The following is a 25582-nucleotide window of genomic DNA, read 5'->3' on the forward strand; positions in this document are numbered from 1 at the left end:
GACCTTGCAGTTCACTAAGAATCCAGATCATTCTCAGAATAACTGATATCTCATCCTAGGGTGGTGAAATTGATTTTTTGTATAGAAGCATAAGACTTTACATTTCTCTTTATTGGATTTTGGCTCTGTAATCCAGTGTTTTAGCTACTTTTTTCCTAGTTTTGAGTCTTCTTTTTTTCTTTTCCTTTTTTTCAATATTCTTTTTAAAAAAAATAATAGCTTTTTATTTTCAAAATCCATGCAAAGATAGTTTCAGCATTCACTCTTGCAAAACCTTATGTTTCACATTTTTCACTCTCCCTTCTCCCATCCCCTCCCCTAGATGGCAAGTAATCCAATGTATGTTAAACATGTACAGTTCTTTTATACATATTTCCACAATTATCATGCGGCACAAGAAAAATCATATCAAAAAGGGAAAAATGAGAAAGAAAACAAAATGCTAGCAAACAACAACAAAAACAGTGAAAATACTATGTTGTGATCCACACTCAATCCCCATAGTCTTCTCTCTAGATGCAGTTGGCTCTCTCCATCATAAGTCGATTGGAATTGGCCTGAATCACAACATTCATTTTTATAAATAAGATTTTAAATTCGAACATTTTCTCCTTCCCCCTCCCTCTCTGGGACATCAAGCAAGCTCATATCGGTTATACATGTGCAATCATGTTAAACCTATTTCCACCTTAGTCATGTTGTGAAAGAAGAATCAGAATAAAAGCAAAAAGCCATAAGAAAGAAAAATAAGTCAAAAAAGTGTGCTTTGATCTGCATTCAGACTCCATAATTCTTTCTCTGGATGTGGGATGGCATTTTCCTTCAAGAGTCCCTTGAAATTGACTTGGGTCACTGTATTGCTGAGAAGAGCTAAGCCTATCATAGTTGATCAGTGTACAATGTTGTTGTTACTCCGTACAATGTTCTCCTGGTTCCATTGCCTTCACTCCTTGCTTTGAATCTTCTGCTAATTTGACAAACATCTCTTTTTCAGATTTTGTATATGAACTTCCGCTCCAAAATTTTGTTTTACTCAATAATTGTTCCATCACCTTTTCTTATTTAACTTGCTTTGGCTTTCCATTGACCTCATTATTCTTGGGTCTATTTCTTCATCATCTATTCCTTCATTATCCTTGATCCTCCTTAATCCTTTTTATCTTTCTTCTTGCCGTTGCTGAGCAATTTCACTTTACCACTTACCCAGTCCTTTTAACTTCCTTAGTTATCTTTGATCCTGATGCTAATTCTACCCAGAAATGGAATCTGTACCAGTATCAGCTATAATGGATAGAGCATGGTACCTGAAGTTAGCAAGACTCATCTTCCTGAGTTTAAATCTGGTCTCAGATACTATCTCTGTGATCCTGAGCCAGTCATTTTACCCTACTTGCCTCAGTTTCCTCATCTGTAAAATGAGTTGGAGAGGGAAATGGCAAACCACTCCATTATCTCTGCCAAGAAAACTCCAAATGGGGTCACAAAGGGTTGGACATGACTGAAAAACCACTGAAAATCACGGTTTGAATGTTGTTCTCCGTCAAGTTTTCCTCAAGCTTCCCCAAATTTCCTCTCTCCAATTTCAGCCTTTGACCTTCTTCACAAGCTTTTACCTGACTGTGAAAATGAACCATGAGTTAGGCTCTGAATTAAGCAGCAGGAGTAGAGAGCTAGGGTCTGGGGAACTGCAAAGCTCCTTTAACAACTCCAAATGTCTCCCAGTGATGAAAGTCCATCTTTTTCAACATCAATATTCTACGAGTATTGTTCTATGGCTGTGAGTCATGGAACATCACAGTTTCTCAAGAATCAAAAATGAGTGACACCCATTTTATCATTCAGTATCAGTGAAGGAGCTCATGATGAGTATGAGCAGCAGAATGCAACACATAAGTAATGAACTAGGAAGAAGAACCAGAGGAAAGATCAAAGAAATGATTTAAAAGATAGGTTGGGGGGGGCAGTTAGTTGGCGCAGTGGATAGAGCACCAGCCCTGAAGTCAGGAGGACCTGAGTTCAAATCTGATCTCAGACACTTAACACTTCCTAGCTGTGTGACTCTGCCCAATTGCTTCAGGAAAAAAAAATTTTAAAAATTAAAAGATAGGCTGGTCATTGGGGAGAGATAACCAGTCAATGTTTCCCTAATGTTTTCATAATGTCAGCAGAAGAAAGATGATGTCCGGCTCACTTATTAACCTTCTCATGGCAACCTTATTACAAGATCTTATCACAAAGGTCACAGAGCACAGACAAGCAAAATGGCTTGGTGTCTGCATCATTAGATGGAACAAATCACGGCTCCATTGGAGTATTTGATTTTTTTTTTTACATTAAGTTAAAATTTGCCTTTCTGTAACTTACTCATTGCTTCCATTGCTCTTTGGGGCCAAGAAGAACTAAGCCCTTTCTATAGGGCAGCCCCTAAAATACTTGTAGAAAGCTATAATGTACCGTCTAAATATTCTCTTCTATAGGCAAAATATCCTCAGTTCCTTCGATCCAATTTTATATAGCGTAAACTTGAGACTCTCCATCATCCTGGTTGTCCTCCTGCTGACTTTCTCCAAAGCTAGGCACAGAAGGTGCTAGCCTTGACCTTTCCACCAGGGTTTTCATTTGAAGCAGGACTAATGTATTAATAAATGCTCATGTTTCTCTAACATATTCAGATTAGTAAAACTTTACATGTATTATTTTACTTGGCCCTCATAACAACACTACGAAGTACATGTTATTATTGTTTCCTTTTTTTTCTTTTCCTGAGGCAATTGGAGTTAAGTGACCTGCCCAGGGTCACACAGCCGGGAAGTGTTAAGTGTCTGAGGTCACATTTGAACTCAAGTCCCCTCCTGACATCAGGGCTGGTGCTCTATCCACTGCACCAACTAGCGCCCCTATTGTTCCCATTTTCCATATGAAGAAATTGAGCCTTTGAGAGAAAGTGACTTGCTCAGAATCATGTGACTAGTAAATATATGATACACAATTGAGCCCGGGGCTTTCCTGACTCAAAATCTAGCTTTCTGCCTATTGGGCTGTCACAAGAGCATCACCATTGGTGAGACTGGCTTATATGTGGTGGGAAACAGAATATGTAATGAAAGTGAGTGCTGAGAATATGAGCCCATTTGAGGCTGGGACTGGTATAATGGGGATTTCTGTGGTGTTAGAGCCCTGAATCTTTCTTGTGTGCCTTCACTGTGATGAGTAAGTATATGCATTTGTGTGAGAGTTGTGAGACTAGTCCAGATTTGTGATTCATGTTAGACAACTCTTAGAGAGAAAGTAAGATAGATCCAGTCCAGAGCAGCCCAACTGAATCATCCTAGGTAAGCCCCAATGGCTACAAAAGGGGTACCCAGCAGCAGACACTGACAAGTGACAACATTTCTTCAGGGCCATCAGGCATGATGACCTCATTTTTCCTTTGAATTATAAGACAAGTGCTCCATCAAAAAAGGCGAATAAATACTCCAGGAACTTAATGAATTGGGGCAAATGAAAATAAGCTGGCAGCCCTTCATTCTTTTCTTCAGGTAGCTGACACCAACAGTAAGATTTCCCAAATAATCCAACCCAAAAGTTCCCCAGCTTTTGTTTGCAAGACTCCTTTGTTCTGTTGTTCAATTATAGGAGAAAGTCCAATAGCTCATTAGAATGTTTTTACTGGAGAGTCAGAGTATTTGAGAGCTGTTAAGAAGAGATAGGCTCCTTTCACTCAGTGGCCAAACAATAATCTGCATATGAGTCTTCAAATTTCAAGGTTGCCAATGCGATGAGTGCTTTTCTTTGGTTCCCAGGATTTGTTTTTCAGACCCTGATGGTTGCTTAGTGATGTTGTGCTTAATCTTATTCTTTTGCGCAGGTGGTACCTTGTATCCAAAAGGCCCTTTTCGGTCTGTTCTTACTAGTAGAATCTTTAGCTTCCTCCAACACATAGCTCAGGTGCCGCCTTTCACATGCCATCTTGAGCCACTTGCTCCCTCTTGAAATGGCCTCCTCTATATACTTTGTACTTATTTGTTCACATGCTATATCCTGTTTATAGGATATAAGCCCTTTGAAGGCAGGAACTACTGCATTTTTATCCAGTATCACCAGTACATAGCTCAGCAGATAGCACATTGTTCTTGAAAAGAAATCACACTTCCTCCTTGTCTTTGGAGAGATTAGGGGTGAGGGTGATAGGTGTGGAACATGGCATGTGCTGTCAAAATTGATCTGTCAATTAGTTTTGTTTTCTCCCCTTTATTTTTATTTTGTTGTTATGAGTAACGGCTTTCTGGTAGGGTAAAAGGAAAGACATGTTTGGAAATGAGAGCGATATAAAAGCAAAAAAATTCCATTAATTTTTTTTCTAGAGTGGGATCAAAGTTGACTTTTGGCCTCATTGTTTACTAACAGTATCTGTGCTCTGGACCTGAAAAAATGCTTGATATTCTCATTTCTATTATCTCACTTAATCATCATCCCTATCTGAGGTAGAGAAGATATTGAGCTATTTAGCAGATGATGGAAGCTAAGACAAAGAAAATAGGTAATTTTTCAAAAGGGTAAAAACATTGATTCTAGAAACTACATACTCATGAGCTTGATGTACCTAGCAACAATTCTAAAAAAATGACTATTAAATGGATATTTTGTGAATATATAGAAAAGTAAATGGTAATCACTAGAAACCAACAATGGTTTGTGAAAAATAAATCATGTAAAATTAATCTCATTTCCTTTTGGGATGGCTTACTGGTAGATGGTATAGATAGCACATTGGGATTTCAGGAAAGCATTAAATGAAATGACTTATGTTAGTCTTGTTGACAAGATAAAGAAGTGGCTACTAGATGGTAATGCAAGATGGAAATATGACTGGCTAAAAATACCCAAAGGTAGTTGATTGATAGTTGAATTCAATTCAATAAACATTTATTAATAACCTCCTATGTGTAAGGTACTGTATTAGGCATCAGGGATCCAAAGACAAAATGGCATAGGTCACTTGCCCTCAGGGAGAATGTATTCTACAGGAGAGGAGGGCACAATATGTACACAGATAAGTGCCAAACAGATGAGTTTGAATTTTGTCCTAGAAGCAATAGGGAGCCATTGAAATTTCTTGAAAAGTGGAAATAATATGGTCAATCAGTTGGGCATTCAAGAGGAGAATGGAGGGAAGAAGAGAGTGGCAATTACCCATTAGTGAATAGAGGCCAAAAAAGATGATTTCTATTTTAGAAAGATACCTTTTGCATAAATTAAAGCAATGTACCCGGAACAAGAGGAAAAGGTGGGGGGAAATCTTTGCATGGAACATAATTAATAAAAAATCTTTCTTAGGCACCTCATAAGCTCCCATGGATTTGATTATCATCTCCACACAAATGGCTTCCAGATCTATATAACCAATCTTGTCTCTTTTTTGAACTCTAGTCAACAACCAGTCATTGAGTATTTCAAACTGAATATCCCATGGGCATCATAAACTCAACAAGAATGATCTGAGAGGATGTTCAGTGGAGGAAATAGAGGCAAAAGAACAATACACACAATCATTACAGCAATGTAAATGAAAACAACCTTAGCTAGCCACTAAATTTAACTTAAATACAAGGGACAATGTTGATACTAACAAAAAGATATGGTGGCATATATTCCCAGCCATAGGCTAGGTTGTTTTCAGCCAGCATACTTTGATTTTTCATACTTTTGGTAGCAATCTTATATAAAGAGTGTTCTAAATTTCTAGGATTAAATATAAATGCCTGTTGCATTTGAAAGTTCTTCAAAATCTTGTCGCAATTTGCCTTTTCAGCCTTATTCCATGTTCCTCCCCTCCATGGGGAGGAAAACTAGATTGCTTCCTGTTTCTCATTCAGTGCCTGTTTTCTTGCAGTGACACTGCTTCTTATACCTAGGAGGCGTTCCCTCCAGAGCTCTTTTTCTAATCCTTAGTTCTCTCAAGTAGCACCTCAAGCACTCTCTCCTGGAAGAGGACTTTTGCTGCACTCCTATTACCCAAATGCCTTCATTTCTAAAGTTACCTTCTCTCTATTTTGTGTCTATCTTGAATGCACTCAGTCATGCAGATGTTGTCTCCTTTGACAAAATGTAAGCTCTTAGAGAACAGGGATTATTTCACTTTGCCTTTGTATTGCTAACATAAAGTAGATGCTTAATAAAGACATTGATTGATTGACAACATTTGGCATCCCAAAATCTATAGAATATTGACGAAAAGATCTGTGAACATAAAACAATTTTCGAACAGAGAAACGGTATCAAAGAAAACTAATAGGATATTTTTTTAAAAAGAAATAGAAAACACTATCTGACAAAGTGTTCAAAATGGCTAATAATCAGAGAAATGTACCATAAACAAAAATTGAGGTGTTGTCTTTTATACACTACATTGGTAAAGATGATAACAGATGGGGGCAGCTAGGTGGCACAGTGGATAGAGCACGAGCCCTGAAGTCAGGAGAACCTGAGTTCAATTCTGGCCTCAGACATTTAATACTTCCTAGCTATGTGACCCTGGGCAAGTCACTTAACCCCAACTGCCTCAGCAAAAAGCAAAAAAAAAAAAAGATGGTAACAGATGAATGGATGGGTGGGCAGATGGAAAAGCACTTGCTATATGTCAGACATTGTGCTAAGTTCAAGGGATGCAGTTTGTAAAGAGAGACTATCTCTGTCCTCATGGAATATATATTTTAGTAGGAAAGACAACACACATAGGGAATGATGAGTAGGAAAGAAAGTCTTATTCTTAAATGGATAAAAGACAGTGGGGTATGAATATGGTAGCAGACAAATGGTAAGATGACCTGCTTAAATGACTAAATGGGATGTAAAAGTAAAGAATGGCAAAAAATGGCAAAACTCAGAGTTGGTGGAGCCATGGGTAGACAAAGATGCCAATTCACTGCTGAGGAGTTTGTGAAGTGGTTTGATTGTTTTGCAAATTCTAAAATTGCTCATATCCTTTGATTAAGAGGTATCACGGTTGTATTTTTATAACAAAGCAGTTACTAACATGATTTTTTTTGTTATTTATTTATTTATTCATTCATTCATTTATTAAAGCTTTTTATGTTCAAAACATATTCATGGATAATTCTTCAACAGTGACCCTCACAAAACCTTGTGTTCCAAATTTCCCCCCTTCCTCCTCACACCCTCCCCTAGATGGCAAGTAATCCAATATATGTTAAACATGTGCAATTCTTCTATACATATTTCTACAATTACATGATTTTTTTAGAAAATTAGTTTCATCTGTAATGAAATGGCAAAATGCTAGAAATAGTGTTTACTCAATAACTGGTAAATGGCTGTGGTACATGAATGAATTAGAATATTATTGCACTATATGGAATGATGTAGATGCCAAAATCAGAAAAATCTGGAAAACTTTGTATGAAATGATGCAGAGTGAAGGATGCAGAGCCAAAGGAATAATATATGAGTTATTACAAGAATGTAAATGAAGATGTTAATCAGCAACAAAACTTTGATGAATGTTGATACTAAGAAAAGCATACTACCAGTTGCAAAGCATCCTTGAGGTGATTTCAGACAGCATGCTGTGATTGTTTATCTGGATGAGTTTGGCAGCATGGCAGCATAATATAATGAAGCACAGCATGTATAAGAAGACCTGGTTTCAAATCCCCTCTCTGACATTTATAAGCTGTGTGTCAATGGGCAAGTCACTTAAGCTCTCTGAGCCTCAGGGAATTTTCTGAAACATAGCCCTAAGTTATTAATGGCATGTCAGCTACATCAACAGGGGAAATTCTCAGATATCTTTGATGCATTGTTTTATACTTCTTTTGTTAAAATAAAAAATATATTTGGGGCAAAGCCAAGATGGTGGAGAGGAAACATGACTTTTTCTGAGCTCTCCCCATATCCCTCAAATTAACAGCAAATTAAGCCTCTGGACTGGTTTTGGAGTGACAGAACCCACAAATATTTGGAGTGTAACAAATTTCCAGCTGAAGATAATTTAGATGATCTTTAGAAAAGGTCTGGTTCAATTGGGCATGGAGGGAGGGAGGTCCAAAGCAGGTGGCCTGCACAGAAATCCAAACTCGGGCAGTGCAGAGACCCAGGGCGTTGTGGGCTCTGACACCAGGGAATGCACCAGGAGGAATCTACGGCAGTATTGGCTACTCTGTCCTGGATGCAAGCCAGTAGATTAGCAGATTAGTTGTACTACATGTAACACAAATACAAAAGGCAAATAGTGAGCCCTTAAACCCCAAATATCAGGACCTGGCCATGCCCATCCAGCACCAAAAGTTAGTCAGCTCTCACCCGGTACAGTCACTGTTGCCTGTAGAGGAAACTTAGGCAATCTCCCCTTTGCCCTAAAAGCAGACATCAACCTTTTAAAAAATGAGCAAAAAACCCCAAAAGAACTCCGACCATAGATAGTTTTTATGGAGAAAGAGAAGAATAGATTTCAAACACCGAGGACACTAAAAGCAGATCACCTTCAGATGAAGCCCCAAAGAGTAATATGAATCGGTCCCCATCTCACAAGGCTCCCTTGGAAGAATTCAAAAAGGATCTTAAAAGACAGAAGAAAAATGGGGAAAGGAAATGACAACTTTGCTAGAGGGTTTGGAAAAGGAAACATAGAAATTATCTAAAGAAAATTCCTTACAAAATAGATTTAGTGAAATGGAAAAAGCTTGTAACTCCTTACAAAATAGATCTGACAAAATGGAAAAAGAAAACAACTCCTTGCAAAACAGAATTTGTGAAATGGAAAAAAATATAGAAAAGAAACCCAATTCATTTAAAAATTCAATTGGCCAAATACAAAAGGAACTTAAAAAAGGTAACTGAAGAAAATAATTCACTAAAAATTAGAACAGAATGAATGGAAATGAATGACTCAATGTAAACATCAAGAATCAGCCAAACAAAACTAAAAGAAAAAGAAAATAGAATAAAATGTAAAATACCTCCTAGGAAAAACAAGTGACCTGGAAAATAGATCTAGGAGGGACAATTTAAGGATTATTGAACTTCCTGAAAACCATGATGGGAAAAGAGCCTACACACTATTTTTCAGGAAATCATCAAGAAAAACTGCCCTGGTGTCTTAGAATCAGAAGGTAAAATAGACATTGAAAGAATTCACCGATCACCTCCTGAAAGAAACCCCAAAACAAAAACCCCAAGGAATATCGGGGCTAAATTTCAGAACTATCGGACCAAGCTAAAAATATTGCAAGCAGCCAGAAAGAAACAATTCAAATACCAAGGAGCCACAATAAGGATTACCCAGGACCTAGCAGCTTCCACATTAAAGGATTGAAGGACCTGGAATCTGATATTCCCAAAGGCAAAGGAATTTGGAATGCAGCCAAGAATATCTCTAAGGTGGACTAGTTGCTGGTAAAACATAGTTAGGATCAGAGAATAAGAAAGGGACCTGAGACAAGAGGATCATAGACCATTACCATTAAGTAACAGAACCAGAAGTAATCTAGACATCATCTGGTTCGACCATAAAGGAGGAAAATAAATCCCAGGGAGGAGAAATGACTTATCATGGCCATTCAAGTCATAAAAAGCAGAGGCAAGGCTAGAACTCAAATTATGACTCCTAATCTGGGGCATGTTCTCCTGTGCCACAAGGGTCGGTCAAGCCCTGATGATTCTTCAGTTAAACTGAACTGTACAGAGAACCAAATGGTATCACAAAGTACAGTCTTTGTATTTTATTCCTTCACAACTCTACACAGAACCTTCCCTAGGTAGTCTATGGAGCCTGGGGTTGAGTCCCATGTAGGGCCTTCCTTCCCTCACCTTTTCTTTTTGGAGTAGAATATCATAGAAAACAGACATCAGTTTCAGATCTCAATCATTACAAATAAGTCTGAATTTGGGTTGGAGAGGTTACAACCCAAGGAGAGAATGGAGTTTCGAAGTCCAGAGGTGTGAGAGGGAGATGAAGGTTGTCTCTCACTACACTTTGGCTAACAATCTCCTCCTCCCTCATTAGAATATTTTCCCCAACTGATCCTGTCCTAGAGGCTGCTCTGGGTGTATGCAATCGCGAAGGCCTCTCCTTTTGTGGCCTGAGGCAGCAGATGGGTCACATTAGTGGAGAAGCCATTGCTAATATAACATATAACCAAGCTCTTCTTTTCTAGTCTTTAAAATGTCTGCAGCCTGTCTGCATCCCCTTGTCATCACCTTCTCTTTCTTACCCTTCAGATATTTTTGAAGCCTCAATTACTCTGTTTCTATCAACCCATCCTCCTTCTCTTTCCCCCATTAATCTCAATTATTCTCTTACCCTGAAGTGCTTCACTATACATGCCAAATGTCCTCAATTGGAAGAGACATTCTCAATTTATTTTAAGAAAAAGGATTAGCCATCTCACTCTGCCATGGCCTTCTCAAAGTTAGTAGGAGAAAAGTTTTTTCCCCGATGCCATTGCCTTCACTTTGGCCCCATCTCCTCCATTATGCCTTTTAACATGTCAAGAGGTCAAAAGCTATGGAATCAAAGAACCTCCATGTTTGAAAGGACTTCAAAGTATGGTTGCCTATTCTTTACTGAACACCAATCACCTAACAACACTGGGGACTAGTAATCTTCTAGCCTCTTTCTGAACCCACTAGTGACTCCCCAGAAAAAGTTCACTCCATTTTTAGACAGTTCTTACTGCTAAGAAGCTCTTCCTTTTATTGTCTCAAAATCCATCTGTAATTCACACTCTTTGGCCTTAATTCTGCGGTCTGGTGCTACTCATCAGGCACCATCTATGGTTCTGAACAAGTCTAAGGGAACCACTATCCAAAGTAAAAAAAAAATACATTTGAAAAATGGAGGAAGGAAAACAAATGTTTCACTTTTCTCCCTACTCCTCAAGATATGTAGGGCTAAATAGAGAATGCAATCTGGTGGTGGAAAACTACTTGGAGGCAGAAAACCTGTTTAAATCCTAGTATTACTACTTGCTAGGTCAATGATCTTGAGTAGGTTACTTTTCCCATGTTGAGCCTCCTTTGAATGGAAATTCAAATTTCCACTTTTGTAAAATGGGGGAAGGCAAACTAGGTATTTCTAAGATCCCTTCCAACTCTAACATTCTAGGACCCTATGACCTTGTCATTTAACTTGTAACAAACCAGAACAGCACAAAAGGAAATGCCTTGAGAGGATGTTTGGGCAATGACCTCTCAATCTCAGTGAGAGGGTTATCTTAAAGATGTGGTTCTTGCTTCTGATACAGGGATATTCATCTCCAAACCAAATCATTCTTCCATGTAAAATCTAGTTCCTTTCTTCATTGTGTTGTGACTGATAGTGTCTTGCTCCTAGTGAGAGACCAGGACTCTCATGCCAGAGGCAAGCAGTGCTTTCTGTGTCCCTAGGAAATTCAAATTCTGATGAGGGTTACGGCATTTGTCTCTGTGTTTCTATGCTGAGACACTAGGAGTGGCTTCCTTCTGGCAGGTTACATAGTAGGGGAGGAGAGTGCTAGTGAGAATCAGTCCCATAATAGAATATCCCAAGGCTCATGCATAAGTCTCAGAAGCAGAACTTGTCCAATCTGCAGTTACACAGATAAGTCGAATTTCCTCTCCCCACAAGAACTTACTAAATATTTGAAGATGTTGATTATAGCTCTCCCAGAATTTTGTCTCCAAGTAATACACCGCCAGGTTCTGGACTCCTATGTTTCCCAGATCTCAGAGCATTCATTCTGGGATATTTCTTCTTTTTCTCTGCGATTTGATTCCAAAAGGTAGTGATTACATCTCAGGTCTTTCACTGTTTTCAGTTGAGCAATCATTTTATCATTCTGAGTATTTGGGCCTACAGTGGTCATGGCAGCCTAAGATTTCAAAGACACTCCAAGCTGAACATGAGTTGCTAAGATAGCAGGATCAATAAAAAAGGGAAGGTCATACTTGGATAGATTGTAGAAATATCACTAATGTTCCAGAGTGGTTATTTATTCTAAATAATTCTGTTTTCTTAAGGGAGTGCTCTAGAGAGGCAATATAGCAGAAAAATGCTGCATGTAGAGTCAGGAGACCTCAGTTCAAATTTGGGGGAAGTCGATGCGGAACAAAGTAAGCAAGGAAACAATGGCCATGGTGGTTAAAACGATATAAGGGACAACAACAACACTAAAATACATTAAAACTCAGATTAATGTAATGGCTCATTTTTCATGCAAAGGACTGATAATAAAACATACCTTCTTCCTCTTTATAGAGAAGTGCTGGACTAAGAGTATGGAATGACGCATGTGGCCAACGAGATGGCTTGTTTTGCTTAAGCAAGGCAATTAGGTCGCACAGTGAAAAAAGCACTAAGCCTGGAGTCAGGAAGCTCTGAGATTTCATCCAGTCTCAGCTACTTACTAGCTGTGTGACCCTGAGCAAGCCATTTAACTTCTGTTTGCTTAAGTTTCCTCAACTATAAAAGGGGAATAATAATAGTATTTACCTTGCAGGATTGTTGTGAGGATCGCAAGAGATAATTTTTATAAAAAGTGCTTAGCACTGTCTCTGGCACATAGAAAGAGCTTAATAAATGCTTGCCCCCTCAAAGACATGTCTTTGTTATAAAAGAGGGGTTGGGGGAGGTTACTATGGGAAAGTGACAGAGTTGTAAAATAAAAACACCTATAAAACACTCCCAAAGGTGGGAGTTATTATTGTTCTAGGATCACAGATTACAGGTCTTGTCAGATACAAAAAGGTTGCATGAAGAGATGGAAGAAGATGACTAAAAGTGAAAGGATTGAGAATTCCCTGTCCTTTGAAAGAAGGCTAAGATTATACCCTTTGAATGTATTCATTCAGTCATTCAACAAACATTTGAGCAATTATCATATGCAAAGTCCTATTGTGCGGGGACTAAGATGCAGTCCCCTTCCCTTGGGAGCTTCTCCCAATGTAGAATATCAAAGGACCAGATATGGAAGGACCAGAAGACCTGGGTTCAAATGTTGTTTTGGCTGCTTGTTCTCTGGGTGCCCAACCTGAGCCTCGGCTCCTTCTCCAGGAGGTAAGTGGGTTTGACTGGATTGACCCCTTCCAACTTTAATAAATGTAGTAAGAGCATTTGCATTGGGTGGCGTGCTATTGACTCAATAAGGAACACGAATGGGGATCTCAGAGGCCTTCTAACTCAACTCCTTCATTTTACAGAGAAGGAAATTGAGGCAAGGGAGGGGAAGTCATTGTTTTGAGGTCACATAGCTAGTAAGCAACAGATGTGGATTTGAATCCAGGTCTTCTGACTCCAGAAGGGATTCTTATTTCATTATGTCCTGCTCTGATAGAGACCACTCTAGGAGAAGAATTAGACCCCCTACAGTATATAATCCTATTTTAAAAAATAAAAACATTATATATATATATATATATATACACCAAAAAAATAAGAACATTAAAGCCAGAAGGAACCGTGGGGATTATTCATCCAGCCTCTGGCTTTAATAAAAGAAGAAACTAAGACCTATAAAGGGATAGGGACTTGCCTGGGGTCCCAGAGCCAACTGTCAATAGAAGGACTGATTAACAGCCCAGATCTCCCGACTCCCAGACCAACTCCTTTCCGCTATCCCAGGCAGTTCTTCATTGCTCTGTGCCTCGGTTTCCCTATCTGTCCGTTGGTTTCCATGATATCTAAGATGCCCTCCAGCTCCAAGGTTTGACAATTCCAAACTTTGGGGGAAGGGACGTTTGTAATTTTTATACATAGTCATCCTCAGAGGTGAGCACTCAGGGTTTCTTAACACTTCAGCTGCTCTTAGAGATAATCAGGAAGAAAATTATTAAATGGATAAAAAGAAAATGAGAAGCTTCTGAATGAGGACCTGAACCTACCAGAGAGGGGAGGATAATTTTTCAGTAATGGCCATAATTATCTCCAAAGCATCGTTGTCACATCAGGAAACAGTTCTGCACATCGGTTCTCCCTCCCCAAGTTCAGCTTATGGCTCAGAATCTTTTTTTTTTTTCATTCTCCTAAATGGAAACTGCCCTAGGACTTGGGAAACAAGTGAGAAATACAAGCTACCTCCATAACCAATAGGCAGGAGCCTTATCCCTGTCAGCAAGGCCACCCTGAAATAATACTAACTGCCATTTGTGGAGCACTTGAAGACTCACTAAATGCTCTTACCTATGTTAGCGGTAGCAAGGTGACAGAAACGGTACAATGCTAAACTTGAATCAGAAACACTCAGTTAAAGACTTCAGTCAGTCAGTTCGGAATAAAATAAGCAATTATTAAATACCTATCACAGTTGCTAGGTAGCGCTACAGTGGCTAGAGTGTGGGCTTGGAGTGAGGAAGATGCCACTTCATGAGTTCCTCAGCACGTACTGGCTGTGGGACCCTGGGCAAGTCACCTCACTGTTTGTCCCAGTTTTCTCATCTGTAAACTAGACTGGAAAAGGAATTGGCAAACTACTTCAGCATCTTTGACAACCCCAAAATGGGGTCACAAAGGGTCAGACACAACTGAAATGACTCAACAACAACAAAAATGCCCACCATGTGCCGGGCACTATGCTAAGCACGGGAAATACAAAAAGGGGAAAAGATAGTTCCTGAGATTAAGACAACTCTGAAGTACCACCTCATACCTCTAAGATTGACTAACATGACAGGAAAAGATGACAAATATTGGAGGGGATGGGGGAAAACTGGAACACTAATACATTGTTGGTGGAGTTATGAAATGATTCAACCATTTTGGAGAGCAATTTGGAATTATGCCCAAAGGGCTATAACACTGCTTACCTTTTGATCCAGCAATGCTACTACTGGGCTTATATCCCAAAGTGATATTAAAGAAGGGAAAGAGAGCCATGTGTGCAAAAATGTTTGTGGCCGCCCTGTTTATAGTGGCTAGAAACTGGAAAATGAGTGGATGCCCATCAATTGGAGAATGGTTGGGTAAATTGTGGTATATGAATGTTATGGAATATTATTGTTCTGTAAGAAATGACCAGCAGGATGATTTCAGAAAAGCATGGAGAGACTTATACGAACTGATGCTGAGTAAAGCAAGAAGAACCAAGATAACACTGTACACGGCAACAACGAGATTGTGTGATGATCCACTGTGATGGACTTGGCTCTTTTCAACCATGTGGTGATTCAAGGCCATTCTGGCAGACTTGGGATGGAAAGTGCCATCCGCATCCAGAGAGAGAACTATGTGTGTGGAGACTGAATGGGGATCAAAGCAGAGGATTTTCACCGTTTTTGTTGTTTGCTTTTTCTTTCTTGTGGTTTTTTCCCTTTCGGTCTGATTTTTCTTGTTCAACATGACAAATGGAAATGTGTTTTAAAGAACCACACATATTTAATATGCATCAGATTACTTGCTGTCTTAAGGAGGGAGGAGGAAGGGGAGGAGGGACAAAAATGTGGGACATAGTCTTACAAAAATGAGTTCTGAAAACGATCTTTACGTGTATTTAGAAAAATACAATATTATCAAAAAATTTTAATGAAATGTTATCTTGCTGCCAAAAAAGACAGTGCCTCGTGTTTACCCTATGTTGGATTATTTGCCGTCTAGGGGAAAGGAGGGAGAAAAATTTGGAACACAAGGTTTTGCAAGGCTGAATGTTGAAAACTAGCTTTGCATGGATTTTGAAATAAAAAGCTATTATTAATTTTACAAAAACACAGTGCCTGCTTCCCATTCTTACTTAGCTATGTGACCCTAGGCAAGCCATTTAATTCTTCTCAGCCTCAATTGAGTCATCTGTATGATGGGTATAATAATACCACCAACCTCACAGGCTTGTTATAAGGATCAAATGAGATAATATATGTAAAGTACTTTGCAAATGTTAAAGTACTCCACCAATACTAGCTATTGTTATTAATAATGATGATGATGATGATGATTTCCTTTGAGTCTCATAACAATGCTGTGATTTCACTGCTCCAAGTGAGGCTCAAGAAGAGAAAAATGGCACGTCCACAGTCACATCAGCTAGAAAGAATAGAAGGAAGGAGTTGAACCCCGGGGTTCCTAATTCCAAATCCAGCATCTTGCCAGGGCTCAAAGGGCCACCTCTTCGGCCCCTCAGGTTATTTCCCCGTAACCCCTTAAATTCTAGCAACTCTGGATTCATTTGGACCCGTGAATTTGCTTTTGGAAAGAAACAAGATGGTTGAAGGAGAGGAGAGCCAGATGAGGCACCAAAGGTCTGAATGTTTCCCCTGGGCCTGTCATTTCCTACCTGTGTGACTGTGACCAAGTCACTTGACCTGTTTGAGGTCCGGTTCCCTTGTGAGGTTGCCAATAATCACTGTACTAGTTGCTTTCCAGGGCCATTGTGAGAATGAAATGAGCTCATATGTAGGAAACACGGTGTAACAGAAAAAAGCCTCAAGAAATCTAAGTTATTACTGGTAACCTGCAGGAGCTCCTTAGGAGGCTCAGGATGGATCAGTCATCTTATACCTTAATGTGAACTAGCTTCAGCTGGCTGCTTTCCATGTCGCCGGGAGCAACCCCGGTGAAGGATGGGGAGTGCCGGGAGGCGATGTGGGGGTTTGGAGCGCTGTACATCAGCAGGGACTAGAGGAGCAGAAGAGGCGGTTGTACCTAGGAGGGGAGAAACCTATCTAACCCAGCTTTGTCTTGCCTTGAGAGCTGCTGTACCCTGCTCAAGCCAGTCTATCTTTGGACAAATCAAAGGCATGGGAGAAGATAGGAAAGGAGAAGGTTCCACAGGGCTTTCAGTGGCTTGGCCAGGCTAGAGTGCCTGCCATATGCTGCATGTGCCCAGGATGGTTGGATTTAGTCAGGAAAATCTGAGTTCAAATCCATTCTCAAACACTTCTTGGCTGTATAGTCCTAGGCAAGCCACTTAGCCTCCATCTGCCCCACTTAGAACATGGCTAACACCTTCTTCCCAGGGTTATCAGGATAAAATGAAACAATACTTGTGAAGTCCTTTCCAAACCTTAAAGTACTATATAAGTACTGCTTGTGACTATGATAATGTTTATGGCAACGATGGTCATTGGGAGTACTCTTCATTTAATTAATATTAATTGATTTTTTTCTTTTTTTTTTGCTGAGGCAATTGGGGTTAAGTGACTTGCCCATGGTCACACAGCTAGGAAGTGTTAAGTGTCTGAGGCTGGATTTGAACTCATGTCCTCCTGACTTCAGAGCCAGCACTCTATCCCCTGTGCCATCTAACTGCCCCATATTCATTGCCTTTTGAACATTGCCCTTGGTATGGTGTCGTGTGACTAGTAAAATAGAAGCTCCCTGAGGATAGACACAGCTTCATTTTTATCACTGTATCCTTAGAACCTAGCTTAGTACCTGGCCTATATTAGGGACTCATTGACCTGAATTGTTACATCATTACAGCAACCACAAGGACAACAACAATAAAACAACACCCATTTCTCTAGCCTCTAAGGTTTTCAAAGTCCCTTCCTTATAACAGCCTGGGGGGCAGGGAGGGGGGAAGGAAGGCAGATATTCTTATTCCCCCTTTCTAGATGACAGCATTGAGACCCAGAAGTTAAAGAACTTGCCCAAACTTACACAGTAGGAGAAGGACTGAAATTCATGTTTTTAGCAGCTAAAGCCAGGGCTTTTCCCATGATACCATGCTGCCTTTTACATCACTGAGGGAAGCCGGCAGGAGCTATGTGCTTCCCAAAGCGGTGTCCCCATTCATCATCCCCTTCTCACTAGTCAGCCTGATGACATTTAATTCCCCAAAAAAGAAGCCCTGTTTGGGCCCACTGAGCATAGAAGGCCCTAAGACTGGTATGAATCACGAACTGCCTTCTTAGCCTAGCGCCTTTTCCCAAGCCACCCCCGTCTGCAGCCCATTCCAAACGATAAGCCATTAAGTACCCGAAGACAGCAATCATGGCCCCCACTAAGACTTCCCTTCTTCCCTAGGCTAAATAACCCCAGTTACTTCAGCTGATCAATATATGGTATGAGCTTCAGCTCCTTCATCCTCCTGGTCACCCTCCTTTGGATGTTAAAATGTGATTCCAAGAACTAAACCGAACACTCCAGTTCCAATCCAGTCAGAGCCGAGGACAGAGGTACAGTCACCCGCCTAGTCCTGGACTAAGGACTCTCTTAATGCAGCCTAAGATTGCGTTCACTTTTTGTAATGGCCACATCACACTGTTGATTTGCGTTGGGCCTTAGATCCACTTAAACCTCAAGATCTTTTTCAAAACAACTGCCTTCTGCCCATACTTCTTTCATTTAGCATTTGTTAAATTGCCTTTTTGAAGCTAAGTGTTAAGACATTTTTCTCCACTTTTACCCGATTTAGTCCAACAGTCTCTCCTGTTGAGGTGTTTTTGAATCTGTCATCTATCTTTTAAACTTATCCTTCTTGGGGCAGCGAGGGGGCGCTATAGTGGATAGAGCACCAACCCTGAAGTCAGGAGAACCTGAGTTCAAATCTGGCCTCATACACTTAACACTTCCTAGGTGTGGGACCCTGGGACAGTCACTTAACCCCAACTGCCTCAGCAACAACAACTTCTCCTTCTTGCTTTGTATCATTTGAAAATGTGATAAACATCCTATCTGTGTCTTTATCTATGACACTGATAAGTGTAAAACAGCATAAGAGCAAATGTGGATCCCTGGAGTATTACACTAGAGACCTTCTTCCAAGTGAACTCATTTATGCCCGCTTTGGGGGGCTGTCCATTCAAACAAGTCAATCTACCTAATTGTACTATTGCCAAGCCCACAGTTCTACATCTTGTTCACAAGAATATCAGGAGAGACTTTGTCAAATACTTTTCTAAAACGTGGGTAAACTTGATTTACAGTATTTACAGTATCCCTCCCATCCAATAGAAAGGAAACAAGATTGAGCACGTATCCTCAATTCTCCATAATCCAGACTAAGTCACAATCACCTCACGCTTTTCTGGATTTTCCCTAACTACCCTTTGAATCATCTACCACAGAATATTCCATGGAATCCAAATCAAGCTGATTGGCATAGAGAGAGTCGGAAACTACTCTCTTCCATATTATCAATATTCAGATACTATTTGCCCTTCTCCAGTCCAGTTGCATCTCTCCTCTTCTCCGTGATCTTGCTGAGATCACTGACAAGTGCTCAACAGTTGTGTCTCTGGTGTATTTTAGTATCCTAGGATTCGGTTCATCTTGGCCTGCTGCCTTAACCTCCTCAAGGGCAGCTGGGTACTCTCTAACTTATCGGCGCTTAATCAGTGATTTTTGTTCTGTCGTTTCCAAGCCACAGATTATTCCTTGGCAGAGAAAACAAAAGCAAAATGAGTTAAACATTTTGTGCCATCCTACCGATGGTTCATTATCATCTCCTCAGCCACTCGATACAGCTTCCCCAATAGAGCTGCAAAAACATGTTTTTGTTGTTCTCAGAACGACGCAGCCCGAGCTTATTGTGAGCTTTAGTGCTTCAAAAACTATTTGCAGGACCATGACAGACTTTGTATTCATCTCCCATAAGCATCTCTTGTTTTCATTTTCTGTGTGTCTTGGAACAACCTTCTTTAGAAGGTTGTGTCAATAACTCCTACACACCCCATCCTCCTATGTATCCACAACCGTCCTTTTATGTAATCCCTCCCTTTTTCTTCCTCAGTGGAATTATTTCTTTTTGAATCCTCAGAATTCTGTTTTTGAGTGTTTCTCATTTCCCCTTAAGACTGTAGAGTTCCCAAGATTCCAGAGCGAGGGAAAACACAGATACATGCGGCTACCCTGACAGCTTTCCCAAGGCCAAAGGCTGGCATCCTGGGAAAGACACAGAGATATGTTCATCCCGAGAAAGGTTATGTCCATCTGGGATCTCTGGGACCTACCTGAGTCACATCAAGAAGACAACGGAAAGTGACACATATAATAGTATGCTACTGACAGGGGGAAAGTTCATTTCCTTACAGTTCACATAATGGCAGCATGGTACGGCTCGGGTGCCCTTGGCTCAATACTGTCCCTTTGTGTTAGTGCTAATTGCCTCTGACCAAGGTGCTGACCAGGACAACTGTGGTAATGGTAGGCTGGGTGAGTGGGCAGTATTTAGTGTGGAAACCCATTCTCATTCATAGCACTTGTTCTGTCGAACCGGGGGGGAAAAGGTCAGAATATCCAGAGGTAGACTATCGTCCAGAACATTGACAAGTAAATCCCACGATCACATTGTGTCCGGTTTAAAGCCAAAAATGGCTTTAAAAGGGGGATTGGATTAGGCCCTACTTTCCCTTTGTTTCTCTATCTGTATTAAAGATGTATTTCTGTACTCAGCAAATTTCTGACTCATTATAGAGCTGAGAAATGCCATTATTTGGGCTCTTGCCATATACTGCACATAAATCTCTCCCTATGAGGCCCTGACCACAATGACCAGAATTCTCCAGAACGCTAAATGGTTCTTAGGAACCCTTCAGGCTTGGAATGTTCACTGAGAAAGAGTTTGGGCGGAGATTTATCAGGCTTTTCAAATGATTATGTGAGTGCTATTAATAAGACATAGCTGATTAGGAAGACAGAATGCACAGATTATTTAAAAAGAGGTAGGTAAACATGCTTTCATTACACGAGAGTGACTCTTTCCAGAGAGTGCATACGCTTGTTCCACAAAAATCAAGATAAATGAGGCTTTCTGGAAATGACTTCCATTTCCCCTATGGAGACTCTCCTGATCTCTCCCCTGAGTCTGCAGTAAGTAGCCTTTTCTTCTGAGCTAAGCAGTGGCAGGGAAGATCAGTAGGTAGATTGGAAGGGGGCAGGGAACTGGCATAAGCAGCTGAGTGAAATGAAAAGAGCCTTGGATTTAGAAGTCGGAGCATCTTAAGTTTGAATCTCGACTCTGTCAGTTACCGACTATGTGACTCTGGACAAATCATATAGCTTCCCTGAGCCCCTGTTCCCTTCATCTCTAATAGTAAAGGGTTGGTCTTCAAGGTCCCTTCTGGCTCTAATTTCTTTCATTCTAAATATCAGGCAGAGAGGCAGGCAGGAAAAGCTATGACTATTAGCATGGCTTCCTGAGGGAGAGGTCCAGAAGCTTGCATTTTTTTGACTCCTAACCAGTTCAGCCCCTGAGTTTTCCAAGGTTCGGGGCCCAGGATACCCAATTTCCTGTTTTGTAGGGATGGATTTTGGAAGAATGAGATTGAAGACCTGGGTGGGGCAGGGAATAGAAAATTTTCAACCTTCCTTTGCTAAGATACTTTCCATTAATCATTGCAACCAGCCAGGGATGCTGGATACTCCTTTGAGATGATGGGAATTCTTCTTGGCGCTGGCCTGAGACCTCCTACAGATCTTTTGTATTCATCATGTGTGACTGGTTAACTGGTTAGGTTACTGTAGTTTAAACATCACTGGGCTTGTCCTGGATTCAAATTGTGCAACCCTTGGCAGCTTTATGTCTTTGTGCAAGTCACTTTCCTCTCTTACTTTCATCTTTAAAATGAGTTTACTCATCTTTGAAATGGGTATCGTGTTCCTTGTCCCGTGACCCTCACAATTCTCTTCTTAGGAACGTGTTTTGTGCCACTTCTGGGAGACAGGGATATTATTAGTCTTGGAGGGAGATCATGGAGGCAGTCTGGTGCAATAGAAAGCACTGCCTCTGGAGGCAGAGGCCCTGGGTTCACAACCTGCCTCTGATGTACATAATACCTGAATGCTGTTGGAGAAATCACCTCGTGTCCATGAACTTCAGTTTTCTCGTCTGTAAAACGAGGAGGTCCTGCTAGAAGACTTCTGAAATCCATTCCATTTCTAGGTCTGTGAGCGGCCACTTATTTTTCCCATGCAAAACCAAAAAAATTGTCGAGGTCTTAACACAATGCTTGGGCTCGATTTAATTCGGTTTCTCTATCCCTTGGGCTCTTGCCATATACTCTACATAAAGCTCTCCCTATTAAGTCCTGACCACAATGACCAGAATGAAAGCATTTATTAAAACTTCTTATTTGGGGATCGATTGAGAATGCCAGAGATGGAGAAAGCCTCCCACTGGGAACCTGAGTTCAAGTTTCAGTTCTTCCACTATTTATTTGTGGAATCTCCATCAAGTTCCCTGTCATCTTGGGGCCTCAGTTCCCCAAAGATAAAATGAGATAGTTGAACAGCAAAGGCCCCAAAGTTCCTTCCAGCTCTGAGAAGTAGTTCTAAGAGACAGTGTGTTATGTGGCACATCCGGGATGTGTCTGAGGACACATACCACAAGGGGGAGCTATGGTATTTTCCTTTCCGAGGTAAAAAGGGCAGTTCCTAATTGCTTCTTCTAGTTGCTTCTCCTGCTGGTCAGGGCTAAATACAATTCCATGGGTCTGGTTAAGTGTGAAGCTGTGAAGGGACTTTAATAAGCCAGTAGGTGGCGCCCTTCTGACCATTTTCTTGCAAAGATTGAATTTGTTGGGTCAAAAGTGGCTCTTGGTCATTGTTGATCCTTGGGACGTGATAGGCATTTAATAAATGTTTGTGAATTGAATGATCTAAACACTATCCTCATCGACTGTTACACTTTTGAGGATAATATAGAGGCAAAGCATTAATAAGGACTTCCCCCTCCACCAAAGTGGACTTCCAATGACCCACATCAGCCTCCAAGTGGAGGGGGAGGCCCCTCTCTCATGATCCAATCCAAGCTCAGCCACTGTCTCTGTCTGTCACCTTGAAGAGGTCAGTCCCCCTTTTGCACTCCAGTTCTGATTCCCGAGTCAAATACAGATCACAGTTCTACAACTAAATTGCTGGATGACCTTGCATAAAGTCCTTCCCATCATTGGATCTCTCAAATGAAGAGGTTGTACCAGAAGATCCCTAAGTCCCTTGGTCTATGATTCTCCCTATAAATCCAAATTGTTCGTGAGCAACAGGGTTTCTCTGGGATGCATATTGTATAATTCATACCTGGCTAGAAGGTTATTCACGTTGGGGAGGGGAAAGAAAAAGATAGCTGGTATATATCTGTGACTGAGCAATCAGCAGCTATTCAAAGGAACAATCGTTACTATCATCTGATATTTATATAGAAGCATTGGGGAATAAGCACTTATTAAGCACCTACTATATGCCAAGCATTGTGCTAAGCACTTTACAAATGTTATTTCCCAAGCTTTAAGGTTTGCAAAACACTTTACAAATATAGAGTGGCTCAAATGTCTTAGTGCATGTAGCTTAAGCACGCCATAAGACTTTTGGGACATCATATATTATTTCATTTGATCTTCACAACAATCTTCCATGTGGTCTCACTGCATTAGTTCCAGTATAGAGTTGTTGAGTGGATAGAATGTGTAGGAGGAATAATGGGTGGGTGGGGAAAGCCATTCATAATGCTGATCAGATACTTGCATTTTCAAATTAAAGCACAGCTCATTAAAGCCTTTGGAAATGATGCCGATTTTCTCATTTGATCAGAATTTGATATGGGGGGGGGTTAAGTCTAATGGCTTTAAGTGTTGTTCTATATTCCTTACAGGTAATATCCTGAGGTGCCTTTAGTAGACTCCCTTCTGTATGCTGAATTCTGTACTGTAGTTCTCAAGAGCCTTCCCCGTTCCTTCCAATTTTAAACCATCCCTTTCTTCTCCCCTTTGAAATTCACATCGGTTTTGTTCCGCACTTCTCTAATGTCCTTACATCAGAGGTAAAAAGAACTATTTTGTAAAATATAAAGTTTTAAAAGAAAAAGAATCTTGTCCATCCTCTTCCCTCTACATATGGTGAAATTGAGGTCCAGAGCAAGAGCAAAGAGCTTGCTCAAGGTCACATAGTCCTGCCTTCTAGCTTTTTGCTGCCCCACCCAGATTGCTCAGGAAGTTGGAGCACCAACATCCTCCCAGCTCCAATGGAGTTTGGGCTTGCTTTGCTTTTTACCCATTGGCTATTTTTTCTTCTAAGGCCTAAATAGTTTTGTAGAGGCTCTCATTTCCTTGCCTTCAGTGCACATTCTAGGATTTCCATCAGCCAGCATTGGTGTGACTATTTCAGGCAGCTTTGTCTCCATTTGGCTGAATGGCCTCCCAGAGACCTTTCTGGGACTAAGAGGGAACTTGTCACTATGATAAGAGCATCCTAAGAACTCATTGCTGAATGAGGCTCTCTCAGCTCCTTTCCACGTTCTAGCTTCATTTCATTTGAGAATTTCAATACTACTCAATTCAATTTCCTCCTCATAAGCTGCAAAATCCCTAAGAACCTGAAAATGGAAGGCCATCTGTAAACGTCTGAAAATTCAAAAGGAGCATGGCCCCACCACTATAAAATAAGTAAAACAAAGCCATCGACTTCCAGGAGAGAAAGGGCAAAACACCCTGACCTTTATGAAATTGGAACATCTATGTGCGTATCTGTTCAATGTAGCTCAGGATACAGGATTCTCAAATGCTGCGTTTGAACTGAATTGTCAACTGCCGCAAACAGGACCTATTTGTCTATTTTAATTCAATTCACTAATGACTCATTTAATGTTGATTATGTGCCTTGCACGGTGGTACACAAAGGCAACCAAAAAAAGGCACTCGGTTGGTTGCAGCCCTTCGATCTCGAAGAAAGCCAAAATGACAAGACTTTTTGGGGCGCAGTGTACACTTGTGACCTCCTGGGGGTTGAGAAGCGCCCTAAAACATTAAAGTTGGAAAAACAAAAGTTTGACCTTGACGTGGTTCGAACACGTAACCGTCTGATCTGGAGTCAGACGCGCTGCCAGTTGCGCCACAAGGTCCTATGGGAGAAGTAGCAGCCAGGTACATACTTAATGAATAGGAGCCCACTTGCCAGGGCCTATGGACCAAGATCATGTTGACGTCATGGGCTTCCTTCAGAATGCTGTTGACCTCATCTTACCGGTTGAAAAATGCCGTTGGGAGAAGAGTTCCTCGGGCCTGGGCAGAGCGGCCAAGGGCTCCGGGGCACAAAGAAGGGAAAGCAGCCCCGGCCTCCTCACAGGGTTTCTCTCCTCTGGGAGACTCTCCCCCCAGGGCCTATAGGACCTTGGCATGGAACACTGGACACGCCCCCTAGGCCCTATGCACCGACGCCAAGGCGGGGCTTAAAGGGGCCTCTCCTTGACTTTCTCTCCCATACTCCTCTCTGTCTCTGTCTCTCTCAGTCTCTCAGTCTCTCTGTGTCTCTCAGTCTCTGTGTCTCTGTCTCTATCTTGTAGAATTACACAAATTCAGACCTAATCCGAGGCCTTCATCTTCCAGAGAAACAGCCGCCCCGGTGACACCCCCACTGCCCCTCCCCACTCCTCCCACCTTCGGATCCCGCCCGGTCCACGCCTGCCTTGAAGCGGATTCCCCAGTGGGCTTCTTGTCCCCTTTCCCAGTGCCAGTAGGCTGGAGGCGCCGCCGCTTCCTTACTCCAGGGGCCCAAGAGTCCATGCCCAGGGGCCCGGGGGCATCGCCATGGGGGGGGCGCCGTGGGGACCGTGAGGCGCTGCAGACCCACGTGGGTGAAGGCTTGCCATTCACCTGAGCCTGGTCAGGTGCAAGAAGGAGCCCCAGCGGGGGGGGGGGGGGGGAGGGGGAATGGCAGCAATAG

The 25582-nt window shown here is 41.3% G+C and overlaps 1 non-coding gene across 1 annotated transcript; it reads right to left on the reverse strand.

The window, feature by feature from the left end:
- Positions 1–24688: 24688 nt before the first annotated feature.
- TRNAW-CCA lies at positions 24689–24761 on the reverse strand. The gene has a single exon. It is a non-coding gene; the product is annotated as a tRNA-Trp (tRNA).
- Positions 24762–25582: the final 821 nt, after the last annotated feature.

The sequence above is a fragment of the Sarcophilus harrisii genome, chromosome X (assembly GCF_902635505.1).
Source record: "Sarcophilus harrisii chromosome X, mSarHar1.11, whole genome shotgun sequence".
Classification (NCBI taxonomy): domain Eukaryota; kingdom Metazoa; phylum Chordata; class Mammalia; order Dasyuromorphia; family Dasyuridae; genus Sarcophilus; species Sarcophilus harrisii.